This window comes from Sinohyriopsis cumingii, chromosome 2 (genome assembly GCF_028554795.1).
Source record: "Sinohyriopsis cumingii isolate HCF-2022 chromosome 2, ASM2855479v2, whole genome shotgun sequence".
Lineage (NCBI taxonomy): Eukaryota > Metazoa > Mollusca > Bivalvia > Unionida > Unionidae > Sinohyriopsis > Sinohyriopsis cumingii.
The window spans coordinates 105,695,070-105,707,209 of record NC_142962.1 but is presented as its reverse complement, the minus strand read 5'-3'; positions in this window follow the sequence as shown (position 1 = coordinate 105,707,209).

Here is a 12,140-nt window from a genome sequence, read left to right as displayed (position 1 = left end):
TGATGAGTGAATGTAGGGGTTCATACATGCATGTGTACACAAACATACATACATACATACATACATACATACATACATATATACATACATACATACATACATACATACATACATACATACATACATACATACATAGGTAGGTATATACGAAGTTCGTGGATAGATATTAGAAAGACGAAGTGATGAAAAATGAGTTCAAAGGAGATGCGTTTTGAATTTCATTAAATAACTAATTTACTTAATCATGAGACAACTTTATTTGGACTGAGAATGACGTATTAAAATTAATTTTTAAAAACTGATATATGTTCCACCGGGTAATAGAATAAAAGAAATAATATTTTGGTTCCTCTTTTTGTTGACTGCCGAAATTGGAAAGCTAAACATGTTCAAACTTGTCTGAAAGAGACTGCATTATTAATTTCCAGGTAAGACCTGCATAAACGTAGTTGGAGCCCAAATTTTAGCTTTTTAGAAAGATAATCTTAAATTTCTTGACACTTGTCATCTTTTTTCATCGACGTATGTTCTGATCACTAAGACGCGTGCACAGCGAGACCGTACCATTGTCTAAAATGCCACCAATAGGAGATAGCAAGAGCTTACCATTGTCCAAATTGCCACAGATAGGAGACAACAAGAACGTACCATTGTCCAAATTGCTTATTATATCGTGATTGACAGAGCTGTATCTGTACGTCCTTATTGCCATAAGCAAAACCATTGTAATCAGTGGTCACTAAGAGCTTTGATACGGTTTCAGCCTTCATCTGTGAGCATATTGGTATAACTTTTCACTGGACACATATGGCGATGCGTAATTAGTCGTGTATGGCATGAATGGCTGCTGATAACCTTATGAATAAATGCAGTATCATGAATAAATTTATAACTTATTCGATTTTACTTCACATGTATGAATGTATGAATCACTTATGCTGACTTGTCAATATTTTTTGTTTTCTGTCTGTCTGTCTGTCAGCCTGTTGGTCTGTCTGTTTATGTGTATATATCATGGTCTTTCCGACTATATGTCTGTTTCCATTTTTTGTGACTGTGTCTGCCCATCTATTGGTTTTGGTCTGTCATTCTAATTAGTCGCACTATATTTTTCAATGTTATCAAGTTTGGTCTTGGACTGTCTGTCAGTCCTCGCTATAGTCAAGTTTTTAAAAAAAATATACCTTATCCACAATCCTCTCCCTCCTTGTCTCCACCTGTACCTAGCCCAAACGTTCCTTTTCTCTACCACCGTGCACCCGCTTCAATGACTACTTATTATCTGTTCCACTGTTGTGTGTGTGTGTGTGTGTGTGTGTGTGTGATTTGGATTTTTAACGTAGCTTTAACAATTGTTTAGTCATATCGCTAAGATGTCTGCAGTGCGGCAGTTTAGAGTGTCTGGTACTGGGACATCATGCCGAAGACATGTAGCATGATGTCCCATCCAGTCACATTATCCTGACACCAGGCCGACCAGTCCTAATGCTAACATCTTAATGCTTAGCGCCTAGCGAGGCGGCTGTTAGTACCACTTTTATAAGTCTTTGGTAGGATTTGGCCTGGGTTCGAATCCGCGCCCTCCAACATACGAGGCGGACGCTCTAACCACTAGGTCAGCTGAGCGGTCGTTCCACTATTGTAACTGCCATGATATGTTGATCGAACCATATACTAAGAAAACTATACCCATTTCACCTGGCATAAAGAACAGGCGAACTTAATTGTCGATAGAAATCCCAATTGCAAAGAAAATGTGCATTTCGACCAATCAATGTTAAACGTTTTACCTTTCCAAATTCAGGTATTCTTCTCACAATCTTGCTGTAGAGAAAGGAAGACAAATTCATTACACCATCTAAAATCAACCAAAGCGGAGGATAAATATAATTTTATTTAGAATGTTCTTTTAAGTCTCATACTTTAATAGACAGATACCGTGGACTTCATATCCGTAATAGATACATACCATGGACTTCATATCCGTAATAGATACATACCATGGACTTCATATCCGTAACAGACACTTACCATATACTTAATACCCGTAATAGATACATGCCAATGACGTCACACCTATACTAGATACATACCATGGATTTCATACCCGTAATAGATTCATACCAGTGACATCACACCTATACTAGATAAATATCATGGACTTCATACCCATAATAGATTCATACCAATGACGTCACACCTGTACTAGATACATACCATGGACTTCGTATTCGTAATAGATTCATACCAATGACGTCACACCTGTACTAGATATATACCATGGACTTCATACCCGTAATAGATACAGACTAATGACGTCATACCTGTACTGATACATACCATGGACTTCATACCCGTAATATATTCATACCAATGACGTCATACCTGTACTAGATACATACTATGGACTTCATACCCGTAATAGAAACACACCAATAATATCATACCCGTAAAAATGCAAACTATGGACTTCATTCCCGTAATAGACACATACCATGGACTTCGTATCCGTAATAGATATAAACCAATAACTTCACTACCGTAATACATACATGTCATGGACTTTATAACCGTAATAGATACATGCCATGGACTTCATACCTGTAATAAATACATACCAATGACTTTATATCGGTAACAGACACTTACCATGGATTTTCACTAACGATATTCAAAGAGTCGATACATTTTAAACGTTGAGGAAGTCCAGAAACGTACTATTAATCTCCCAATTTACACAATATAACTTGATAACATTAAAAAGAAGAGATATTGCAATATTAACTTTAATTTGTATTACTGTCTGCATAGTAAATATTTGTTCACACTCGGTTGTACCTATCTGGTATTGTGTAAAGTGAGTATTTGATTTTTTTTATCATGTTAAGATAGCTTTTGCATGCTGTCAAATTGTGACCCATAATTATGATATATTAATAGATAAAAGACGTATGATACATGGGTTGGATATTAGATCTTAACCGACACAAGGAGATTAAGATGCCTAATGATCGTTTTAATCTAAAGACTAATTACACGTGCATACGCTTTTGTCACCTGGCTGTTAGAAGTACTGAGTTTACATTATTTGACAATTATTGTTCTATTTTGGGAAGCATTTAAAAGCTAAGGCATCATCGGATAAACATAAAATTCCATGATTAAATTAAATATGGGGCATAGTGATGATATGCCACATTGTGTCTTTTTTCCCCTATCTCGTTTCAGTATTGGTTCGTATATTTGTGACGGTTTAAAAAGTCTCAAACGTTTGAGCGGGGGTAGGGGATTATATCATAGATTTCATTTTGCTGGTGGGGGGATTATGTCCTGGTTGGATTTTGTCTTGAGAGGATATTATCTCTATCTCGTAATGTGTATATTGGTAACAGGAAATCATAAATATTTCATACTATGATAAGAATTTCAACTGCAGTCACTGAAACCACGAATTTTTTTAAACTTTTCTTACTGGTAGCCCATTGTGCATATGTAGAGAGGACCATGAGACTGACTACCATTATAAGAAACATACAGTACCAAGACAGAGACTAATGCATTGGTTAAGCTAATTATTCATCCCTGTTAGTACTAATGTCTTGCTGTTTCGATCAGCTGACCTATAAAATAGCCTAAACACCAACGTCTATGAAATCTTCCAGATTTATATTAAAGAAGCTAAATGATTTCAAAAAACGTCCAAGAGAAGCAACATACTGCTATGACCTCCCCACAACACCTTCCATGGAATCCCTTTATCGACACACTTCCCCAATTTTTCACCTTCCCTTCTCCTCTTTCAATTAATCATTATACACTTATTGGTATTGATTTTTCTAGTAAGACAAAGTTTTCGATATACATTTTTACTAATGCATTGTATTTCTGATCAGGACATAAGTATATACATGCACTGTAAGTCCTTGTCACTTTTCATGTGCCTACTTGTATTTGGGGGAGGGCTGTTGCTAAGCTATGCGAACTTGTATCTCGACCCCATGTAAATATGGCAGTAAATTATGTTTAAGCCAAACTAATGTTCATTTCTGTTTGTTTACAAGTCAGTATGTATGTTTATCCATCCATTTCTTTATATCTGTCTTTTATTTTCATGAATTTGAGTTCTTCCGTGAACAAATAAGGTTTGAAATAATAAATCATACTTTTCTTGATTGGTACTAGTACATATGTTTTGCACTATCCATGCAGATTATCAACGGAACGCCTGAGGATATTTAAATTGCTGATTTGAAAATTAAATCAGCAGTGAATGAACATCCATTTCATTAGATGAACCCTACTTATTCCGCTGTCAATGGAACGTGCAGTTATTTTCAAGTACTACACGGTCGATATAACTGGAAAGAAAAATCACGCATCGTCAACTACTCCACAGGTGTAATATTAGATATGGATATTTCAATCCACCCGTCCACTGACCGTATGAAGATATACTTTTCAATATCACAAAAGTTTGATGAACACAGTTTTAAATGAAAATCTTCTAACCTGTACATCACCTTATACATATATCATCCACAGGTAGCTGGCGATACATAGAGGTATAAGTACTATAAGTACTTACTTATATTCATATCAGTCTTATATTTTTCAACCAATACTCACTTACTAAGTGACATGTTATTTGACACAAAACGCATGTATTATACACGCACGCACACTTACACACACACACACACACACACACACACACACACACACACACATATATATATATATATATATATCGGCATATGTCCGTCTTCGGGAGACGATGGTTAGCTTCTAGCTCCCGGTTGGTTGGCTGTTCTATCTGCACCTTCGCGAGTAACTAAAGAGTCCGACCCAAGAGTAACAGTCTCTGCTGCACTTGCTGCAGGTGAACGTCGATGCTTGTTGAGACTGCTGTTGTTTCGCGTTCCTCCTGGCTCTGCAGCGAGGTTTATGTTTCTCGCATCCTTAGCTTTTCGAATGCCCTTTTTGACAACTAGGCGCCATGTGTAGCGGTCGTAAGCACAGCTCTCCCAGTCCTAAACGTTGTTAGCCGTCTTCATGTCCTTCTTGCAGACATCTTTGAAATGCAGACGTGGACGTCTGGTCGTCCATGCGCCTTCTGCTAGCTCGTTGTATAGCAGGTACTTGATAATGCGGACTTCGTCCATTTTCTTGACGTGGCCGAGCCAGCGAAGGCGCCTCTCGCTGAGAATGGAGAACATGCTGTTCATGTTGGCGCGTTCCACAACCTCCGTGCTGAGTACTTTGTCCTTCCACTGGATGTACAGAATGAGCCAAAGGCATCTCAGGTGGAAGCTGCAGAGTTTCCTCTCATGGCTCGCATAGGTGATCCATGCCTCGCTGATGTATGCTGTATAGAAGTGTGCTGATCACTCAGGCCTGGTAGACACGCAGTTTGGTCTTCTCAGTGAGGTTGGGGTTGTTGCAGACCCACTGGTTGTATCTGGCCATAACTGATGATACCTTGGCAATCCTGCCGTTCACCTTAGAACCAATGGAGAGCGAGCTGGAGATGGTGGACCCGAGGTACGCGGAGTTCTCAACACCTTCCAGGCTGTACCCATCGACGGAGATGGTGTGAGGGTCGTCTGCGCCCTGCGCCATGACGTTCGTTTTCTTCAGACTGATGGTCAGTCCAAACTCCTTACAGTCGCGGGAGAGGTGGCATACCATCTGCTCCAGTCCATCTTCCGTGTGTGATGTCCAGGCTGCATCGTCGGCGAAGAGCAAGTCACGGATGAGAATATATATGACTATAGTCTTAGCACGGAGAAGTGAGATGTTGAACAGCTCGCCGTCATCCCTGGTATGAATGTACACTCGCTCGCTGAAGTTCTTGAAGGAAGGCGTACTGGAAGAGCATGCAGAAGAAGATGACAAAGATCGTCGGCGCAAGGACTCAGCCTTGCTTCATTCCGCTGCTGACTGAAAAGGCCTCCGATATTGTGCCATTGAAGCACACTGTGCTGTGCAGGTTCTCTTGGAACAACGTGACGACAGCGATCGATCGAGGGGGAGGGGCAGAAGATTTTCTGTATGAGCCTGATGAGTCCTCTCCGACTGTTAAGGTCAAACTCCATGGTCAGGTCTATGAAGGCGATGTAGAGGCGCACCTCCTGCTCAGGACACTCCTGCTTCAGCTGGAGTAGTGAGAACATCATGTCTGCAGTTGACTGACCAACCGGCTCCGCAGCCACACTGAGACTCTGTGTAGACTCGAGAAGCTAGGGTCTGCAAGCGCGCAAGGTCTATACGGGCGAAAACCTTTCCGACGATGCTGATGAGGGAGATGCCGTGGTAGTTATTTCAGTCGCTACGGTCTCCTTTGTTCTTGTGCAAAGTGACGATGTTGGCGTCTCGCATGTCCTGGCAGATGTGTCCCCTTTCCCAGCAGAGGAAAAGGAGTACGTACAGGGGCTAGAGCTGTGCTGATTTTCCGCTCTTTAGGACTTCAGCCGTGATGGCGTCGCTCCCAGGAGCCTTCCCACAAGCGAGGCAAATCGATGGCTTTTCCGAGCTGTTCAGGGTGGGCGGTGTGTCTAGTTCCTCCATGACTGGAAGGTTTGAGATGGCGTCCAGGGCGGTGTGGTATTCATATAGCTTGAGATAGTGCTCAACTCATCGTGTCAGCAGCTGATTCTCCTGGTCTGTGGTGACCTCGCCCGTCTTTGAATTGAAGGCGGCGGTATTAGTAGTGGGTGTAGGATTGTCGCCTTTTTGATACCGTCGTACATGCCTTTTGCATCCCCGATATCGGCAGCTGTCTGTATACTGGTACAGAGGCCCAGCTAGCAGATGTTGGCGCACAGGCGGTCGGTCTGCTGGGCGTTGTTCCTGGCAGTCCTGAGGGCTTGTATTGTACTAGGGCTAGCTGCAGCCTTTTATGCCAGGAGGGCTTTCCTATACGCCTCAGTCACGGGATCCATCTCCTCCCAGTTGGCTTCATATCAGTCGGCATTTTTGCACTCCTTCTTCCCGTAGGCCGTGATTGCTGCATTGTACACAGCGTCATTGAGGTTGTACCATTTGGAGTCGATGGTGTTATCAGCTGTCTCTTTGGTGAGAGCCTACTGAAGTTTGCTGATGAACTGCTGTATCTTCTCTGTGCTGCTTACACAGCAGGTGTTCATGCGTGGGCGACCCTTCTTCTTTGCCTGGTGCAACTTTCTTGGGTATTATTCGCACCTTGCTGGCCACGAGGGAGTGGTCCATGTCGCAGTCGGAACTGTGGTAAATGCTGGTGAGGAAGACACTGGCCAGTTCCGCACGTCTGGTGATGACGACGTAAAGCTGGGTCCAGTGACGGGAACGTGGGTGTCTCCATGACACCATATGAATCTCCCTGCATTTGAAGAGGGTGTTGTTTACACATAGGCTGTGGAGCAGCACATCTACAGAAGTCGCTGACCATTCTCGTTGAGTTTGCCCCTTCCGCGAGAGCCGAGACAGGTGGACCAGTCCTCGTGGTTATCTCCCACTATAGCATTGAAGTCTCCTAGTAGGTAGAGGCCTTCAGTGTCGGGGATGCTGAATATTGCTTGATCCAGAGCCTCGTTGAACTTGTCTTCCTCCTCGTGGGTGGAGCTGAGGTTTGGGTGTACTCACTGAAGATGTTGGCTGGGCCTGAGGATGTTGACAGCCTGAGGGCAACGATCCTCTCAATGCCTGATGACGGAGGCTCAATGAAGCCGACTAGTGTGTTCTTTACAGCGAAGCCGACACCGTGCTGCCTAGGTCCATCCGAGGGCTTGCCCTGCCAAACGAATGTATAGTTGTCTTCCCTGATGATGCAGCTGTCGGCCAGTCGGGTCTCCTGAAGGCAGACAATGTCGACGTTCAGTCGGGAGAATTCTCTGTCAATGACGGCAGTATTCCGTGAGTCGCCGATCTGCTGAAGGTCAGCGGTGAATCCAGGGCATATGGTCGTGATGTTTCAGCTTGCAAAACGAAGAGCTAAGGTTTTCTTATTTCTTCTTTGATTCTTGCCTGGTCGGACTTTGTAGCCCAATTGCCGAGATGGTTCTGTACGCTCAACACACCTGGTGAAGCAGACAGGCCATGGCGGATCAGCTCCTTACTGACTGAGGGCTGCCCAGCTTGAGGCGGGCGGTAGCTGTCCAGTGAGACATGGTGATCTCTCCAACCGTCGGAAGTAACCCCTGGCGCCAAGCTCTACGCCAATCGAGCTTTGACTTAGAACCGATAACTGCTGATTCCCGTGTTGTGCAGATGCCTTACTAGACGTTGGAGTGTCCTCTCCATTAGAGCTACGAAGCCTGGGCAGGGTGGTATGAAGAATCAGTTGTTGCCCATGCAGCAGATCACCCCTCTCCACGCAGCTGGTGTGCCCAAGGGAACGACGAATGAAGATACAGGTGAGCACCAGCTGCGTCGCAGGATTTGCCGGAATGACGTTGATGTCAATGTCAGACCGCCTTAAGGACTCCATCTCCGGATTTTCTGTCGGTGTTTACTCCCTTGGCCTTTCCCTTGAGTGGGTATAGCCACAAGTCAACGGAGATTTGGAATCGGAGATTTCCTTCTTCTAGATGAGCTACTATCCAAGAATTACGAGTCCCATCTAACCCAAGCGACTGGTTTTAAGGCGATAATGGCCCGCCTTCACCACTTCTCCTGTTAGTGGAAACATTGTCCGCCGGACTTAGAAGCTAAGCCACTCAAGATGGCCAGGAGGTGGATTTTAGCTGACAGAGATGCAAGCCTTATGGGGCATTTCTGGAGTGGGGCGCTTGTCTATCTATCTATCTATCTATCTATCTATCTATCCATCCATATCTCTCTCTCTCTCTCTCTCTCTCTCTCTCTCTCTCTCTCTCTCTATATATATATATATATATATATATATATATATATATTAAATTGCTACAGGAGCAGAAGGTGACATTGAGTGACGAGCAAATATAAGGTAAGAATGTCTCATATTTGAAGCATTTTAGCAATGTTTGTGACCAATAACTGTTTTTCCTGTTGTGCATAAAAAATAGTTTTATTCATGACTAATAATAAATTCTAACGTCGGTAATATTATTGTTGTGAAATTCTCGAAATGACTGTGACTGTAAATTCAATAACACGGAGTTTGGCATTTGAATCCGTATGCCCAACGTCTACAGCACGATGGATCCCTTATAAAACAAGTTTACATTTCGCAGTATTTATTTATCTGTAAAGTCATATGAGACGACAATTTTTATCATCTCCATTTCATGTGGTTGTATGGTTTAAGAAAATAAAAAGAACACACGATAATATTGGGAAGATGTTGAGTAGGCAAACAAGGAATATACTGGAATCTGAATTTCTCGAATTTCTATATACATTTTATTTATGTACCCTTTAAAGTTAACTACGTGTCAGAACTTCCTACATGTATGATTATTATATCTCTATGATTTCCCTATTGATTTCTGGAATTCTAAATTGGTAATATTTGCAAATACCAGAGATTTAGCGGTATATCCAGGAGTTCAAAAGAGACGGTTAATTCATTAGTGTACATTTTAATAATGATAAAATTGGTCCTTTTCACTATCTGTCCTTATATCCTCAACATTCAACAAAATGCGAACAATGTTATAAAATGTGTGCATATGATTTGAGTTGTGTGAAGCGATGAGTCTTTTTGTTAAGTTTTTTATATAAAAGTATCGTTATATATATCATGACTTTTTAAACCGTATGATAAAGTTGTTCAAGTGAAGTATATGAAGAAAGTTCAGGATTTGATGAATTGATGTCTATCATCATTTAAATGTCTCATTTTAATTTTGAACGTTGAAAGGTTTTAATCACATAACTCGTATCTCAATGTTTGTTCCTTTCGATAAAACTCTTAAGCTACGTCTCGTATTCTTTCCAATTCCAGTGAAGAATCTGAAATTCGTTAATACCGATTGTAATTTATAGTTCCATTTGCATGTTTTTGCCCATAAAGTTCCCGATAGGTGAATAGTGACAATCTTCATGTCGTTATAAATGGTGACCACGCCAGGTTTTAGAAATTTCCTTGATATGAAATTATAAGTGCGTCAAGGACTTGTTTTTAGAAATCTTCCGCATTTCATCAGTGGTCCAAATGAAACCACGGACACGGAGAACAGGATCACCAATAAAATGTCTTAATATTCCTATCATTTCATGAACTTGTTGCTAGGCGTTGACAAGGTATCATTAGCGTAAGGGGCCATCCATTTAGTACATACGCAAGAATCTGGCAAAGCTGACCCCTCCCCTTTTCTCTGTACACATGCGTACTTTTTTCCACCCCCCACCTGGGTACGTACGCTTGACGCATCCCGCACCCCATTTCTAATGAATGGCCTTTATTTAATCCACGCACGGATTAATAATATTAACGTGTTTAATAAAACAGATAGTCCATCGACGTTGAATGTCTGGCTGCATCAAAGAAATAAGCTGCGTAACTTTGAAAAGTTTGCTAGTGTCAGCTCAAATTCAAACGCCTATTCAGCCCAGTCAAATATGTTACGTATTAGACAAATTATTATTGAGGTTTCACCCCCACCCCGTCCTATGCGTACGTACATTATCAGTAGACCCCCCCCCCATACGCAAGCGTATGCATTTGGTTTAACCCTTCTCCTCCTCCATGCGTACGTACTAAATGGACGGCCCCCAATCTAAATTTTTAAGAAAATCAAGCAGTTACACATAACTTTTCTATCCTATAACGTTTATCCTGTACAACAGAGAACTGATATTGCAACTGTTAATTTTCTTATATAAAATAATCGTGTGTGCGTGCGTGCGTGTGCATGCGTGCGTAATGATGAATATGTGCTTAATGTACCAGATGCAACCAGTGTTACGCTTCTTGATGCAAATGAAAATAAAAATCATTTCAATGGATCCTGTCTGGAATTCAAATATGTCTATGCCTGACTTGTACTAAAATACATTTGTGCTACTCAAAGAACACTACTTATGGGTTACTATTAAAGACCGCAAGCTACTCATGAATAAAACGCATTGATTATGCGAATGATTCAGGTTATTTTTCCTTCTATTATGGTTAGTACTACCGTACGTACTCGTCTTAGACCAGATGGACCCAAATTCAAATTGCATATACCCTAATATCTCTGTACATAATGAGCCAGCATATCACAGTCTATGTCGTTTGCAATTGAACCTAACTGTCTTCAAGTGAAGAACGTAGACCACGATCTCTCGACGTATAATGTGATGGTATTATCTGAGGCGATGCCATTTCACATTTGGGTATGCGTTTTTGGGTATTTTAAGCAAGCTATAATCATCTCCCTTACTGATGGTGTTATGTTGCGAAAGTTGCCACAATATTTGCATGTGGCTGGTACTTGAATATTTCAGTCCTATGCATACCAATTGATACTCTAAGACTTAACTGATAAGGTCGAGGAATTTGACAAAGAAAAATCAAAGTCTTATTCACTGCAGAGAGCTTGTGTAAGTTTGAATGACTTGATAAGCCTACGAAATGACGTCGGTAATACTTTTTTTTAATGCAAACGTTATCGAAATCAAATGTCGCGCTGAGTGCTGTACCAACCAGCCGCACGGTGGCAAAGAACATCACGTATGGTACTGAAGAAAATGACATTGCGAAATTAACAACTCGTCAATATTATCCTTTGTAACGATACTGTTATATGAATCGGGAAGATCGATTTTTTTTAGCAGATACGATGCAATAATTATGTTTGCATTAGTTGCTGCAATCAGTTCGGAGAACTATTGATATAATTTCTATACATTATACAAAGCAACTAAAGCAAATAAAATAAAAATGTTAGTGTTATTTTTCTTTTTCTGAGAAGTGAATAAAATGTTTTGAAAAGCAACAAATCGTTGTAATTTTTATATATAAAAAATCACTGTTCTTTTTTGCTACATTAGATATAAAGCTGTACAAAAATGTAGCTAGTACGCAAGGTTATGTTCTGTTGAGTCACCCGTAGACTGCATGCAACTGTTGTGTCCGAAATGGCAAAATTCTCAAAATGTTTGCTACATCAGATAGGTTTGATACATGGAGACACTGACCCCACTGACCCATCAATATCTGACATGCCTTCTAAAGCTGAATTATCAAGCATTCGAAT